This window comes from Coenobita brevimanus, chromosome 1 (genome assembly GCF_032717465.1).
Source record: "Coenobita brevimanus isolate Jiangsu-jjx chromosome 1, ASM3271746v2, whole genome shotgun sequence".
Classification (NCBI taxonomy): Eukaryota; Metazoa; Arthropoda; class Malacostraca; order Decapoda; family Coenobitidae; genus Coenobita; species Coenobita brevimanus.
In genome coordinates, this window is record NC_136954.1 from 31,894,224 (window position 1) to 31,898,442 (window position 4,219).

Here is a 4,219-nt window from a genome sequence, read left to right on the forward strand (position 1 = left end):
AGGCCGTACTATAAACACTAAACGCCAGTATTGACGAATGTGAGCGTCTGACGTTCCTGTTTTTCGTACCATAAATAAATTTGCTGTTCACACCAGGCGTTCGTCACCTGGTTATGGCGTAAAATAGTATTGGAATGTCACAGGAGGGTAAACGCCCTTCGTATAACAAATATAAATATTCATAAATATGATAACCGTTTGTCCATTTATAAAAACTGAATAATTCAGGAATCAAATTTTCCCAAGTAGGCTAAAATATATGAGAAATACAAGGCTGTTCATAAGATTTTACAAGACTAAACGCTTCCGTAACGAATACGAGTAAACAAAAACTTCTATGGTGGCGACGTGGCGCGTGATATTGAGTTGGGATATTAAATTCTGCTTTCTAGTTTATTTCAGACTACCTGTGTACTTTCTGAATAGATTTTTGAAACGGCAACTGTTTGAAAGTGTGTGTGTTAGCCAGCTCAGTGCTTTAGTTAACACATTTGAGGGCAAACCAGTAAGCTTCTGCCTCTAGTTCAACATCATCATTGTGTGACAGTTCTTGCCTATGAAAAGTCATGCATAAATGACGTAAGAAGTGCATGTACAATAATTATATTACATGGCAGAAATTACACATATCAGAGTTTGGTCAGCGTTGGTAAATGGTTAGTTTGGTTTGTATTTTTCACCTGTTTTAGTGTTCTCTCTTGCAGTTAAGCTTCAGAAATTGATAATAAAAGACACAAATTTTTCATCAGTACCGACAAGTATGTGCAATCACTTAAGTTCTTTCTTGAAAAATGTGATTCGTTTTTGCACCAAAATAAATTGATAAACTGATGTAGTTATGATAGTTGGGTAAGGTGAATTGGTTGGTTAGGATGCTGACTGAAATATTGCCTGTTTCAATCAAACACTCATATTTGAGCATAGGTGTGATGGCTTTAAAGCAAAATAGTAAATGCAGATTTTTTCATGCGAAAAAAAAAAAAAATAGGCATCTTTCTATCCCAAGAGCTGTTCTTACTTACAAATACCTACAGGCCTGAGGAAATGCCCTGTTCCATGCATATACTGTATAATATAAAAACTAGTTACAGTAATTTGATAGAAATGACAGTTATTGTAATGGAAAAGTAGATAGGTGTAGAAAAGTCATGGACTATTGGTTAGGGTGGAAGGGTTATACAAAAGCATGAAAGGTGCAGTTAAGCAGTGACTAACAAACAGGAAGTAATGAGATGAATATTTAGTGAAGAAGAAAAACATCAAGCATATGACCAGAGTAGGAGAAAGCTAGAAAAACAGAACAGTAAACAGTCTGAAAATATATAAAACAGAACTGGATGAAAGTACTGTAGAAGTGGAATGTTTTCTGGGAAACAAAAAGGAAAGCTTGTCTAGCAGACTGGGACAGAAATAATTAGCTACTCTATATACCATGTAACATAGGAAATCATTGCATACTGCTTGAAGGGAAAGGTAATGATAAAGAATGTGAATCTCAGAGGAGTATAATTACTGAGCTAAACTGGAAATTTACTAGTAATACCTCAAACAAGGAAGGTGACAATAATATAGGGAAAAAACTATAGCTAGATACAGTATATAGAAATTGAAAGAACAACTGTTACAGAACAGACATCTTAAACCTATATTTTCCAATATGATCTGCTGGTCATGGCTGGATGACATGTGTGGAAAGAAGCAGCTGAAAAGAATGGAGTGTCACTGCATCCCTCTTGTGTTGGTGCTGCAAATGAATACCACCATTCAACCAGCTTTGTAAAGAAGTAAATTAGTCTCCATGCTAAAAATAATTCTCCAGTAACTCTGTATTTACATATTGCAATATAAATTTAGGAACACATGATGTACTGCTGCATGAGTGAAAGTGCACATGACCTGGATAAACTGCTGTATAATTCGTGACTGGTGGGCTGGCCAGGAACAACACGAAAATCTATGAAGAATGCAATAATACATTCACCTTGCTCTAATGAAATCAAGTCTGATAATCTCAATAATTATTTTCATGCAAATAACTGCAAATAGAAGATAAACCTTAATTCAGTCTAGGCTATACATTACACTATCTTGCTTATAAATGCATCCTCTTTATGCGTTCTACCGTCATTTGATACCAGTTCTAGCGCAAATATACTTATTTCGTACATAGAAGTAACAGTTTAGAATGGGTTAGCGAAGTGTCTGGTTTACTAAACAGAAGAAACATTCAAAATTTGCTCTCTTTTAGTGCTCATGCAGCGCATTCTCGCCCAATCTAGCGACTGGTGTGGCATTCAAACGCCAGTACTGGGCTTCGCCAAGACTGACGGTCCAGATTTTTTACAGTAAGGATGACTGACGCTCAGGAACGTCTGACGACTGAACGTCGCCGTTGGACCGCCTAAACTCTGGGTTTTTATAGTACGGCCCTAAGTGATGGACGGCTTCCCTCCCACTTTGTCTTTCTTCCATCAGATCCCTCCTCTCTCTTACACTGCCTCCTTCTACCCACTTACCTCCCTTCGCCCTCTGTCTACCCCCTTCCTCCCCTCTCTCTCCGTTTCTCTCTCCATTAATCTTCACACCCTCAGTATTATTCAACATCATTCTCTCTCTCTCTCTCTCTCTCTCTCTCTCTCTCTCTCCTTCCATAACTTCTCCAGTATATTTCCCACTCCCTTCCATGTTGAATCTCACACACGTCATTAACCTTTCTCATACATTCCTGCCTTCCTTCCCTCCTGTCCGTCACATATATATATTTCATACACTTCCCCTCCGTCCCTAATTCCGTACCAAGTGCATTCCACTTCTTGATTATATATTTTTCATACATTTTTCTTATATTTTTTTTACACAGTTTTCCTCACCGTACCAATCAGTTTGTACATTTCCTTACCTTTCCTGTAATTTCCTTCTCCCCTTCCCTCTTCTTGTATACTTGATCGCCAAACATTTTTCATACATTTCTCCTCATTCCAAATATCTTTTGTTCATTACCATACTCCTCTCTCTCTCTCTCTCTCTCTCTCTCTCTCTCTCTCTCTCTCCGCTCATTTTTTACCTCCCAACCAGTGTTTGTCTCCACCCCCCTCCCCTGTCCCCTCCGTGATACCCACGCATGTGGACACTTACACGACTGCTTACCCCCATCCCCACTTCTGCTCCACCTCTCGTGTTTCCTTCCATCATTCCTCCCCCCCTTGCTCCTTTTTGCCACTCTTTTCCTTCCCATTCTCCACATCTTTATTTTTCTTCCCTCCTCTCCCTTTCATTTTCCTCCTACACACCTGTTTTCTCGCATGCTTCTCTCTCCTTTTCCTTCCCTGACCTCCGTCTTTCCTATTCCCTCATCCCAAGCTTGTATTTTCTTCTTCTCTCCTCTTTCATCTCCCAGTTTAAATATTTCCATCCTTTCCGCTGTTCATTCCTTTCTATCACTACCTCTCACTTCTTGTTCCTTCTCCCCACCTCACTGTCTGCTTTTCTCCTTTTATTCCCTGTCCCTCTCGCTGTCTTGTACATCCTTTTCAGTTCCATCCCCCATCTCTTCCCTTCCTTCCCCATCCCTTTCCGTTTTCCTTCTTTTCATTACTTCCTTCCACCTTACCTTTCCTGTATTTTGTGTCCATCTTTCCTTCTTATGTTTATCTTCCCTTTTCGTTCACTCTCTTTCTCTTCTCTTCTCCCCTCTTCCCTTTTGAATTTCTTTTTTCCTCCCCTTCTTCTCTCCCTTCTCTTCTTCCTTTCCCTCTCCTCATTAAGTATTCCAGTTCGCTTTCTGAATTTCTTTTGGCACTGCGCTTCTTTTAGTAACTTTCTATATATTTCTCTCTCTCTCTCTCTCTCTCTCTCTCTCTCTGCTGTGGCAGTGTTTTCTCTTTTTATTTTTTTCCAGGTAAGTTTAAGACCCATATTCCTGTCGGGTAAAGAAGTTCCGTCCATTTGAATTCGATATAAGTAACATAGAGAAGAATGTTTCAGCGTAATATACAAAAGGAATATGAAACTACAGACCCAAATCCACCAATATATTCCAACAAAGATATGACTGTGCATTGTTAGCTACTTTTATTTCAGGATTATTTGCTGCCTGATTAGAGTTTGTAGCTTCCTTTGTGGGGTTTGAGTGAGTCACTTGGGTCACTACTGGAGGGCAGGGTTGCCGTTCGTGGAAATCGTCTGCTATTGTGTAAAAACAACAGAGCGACGGAGTTAG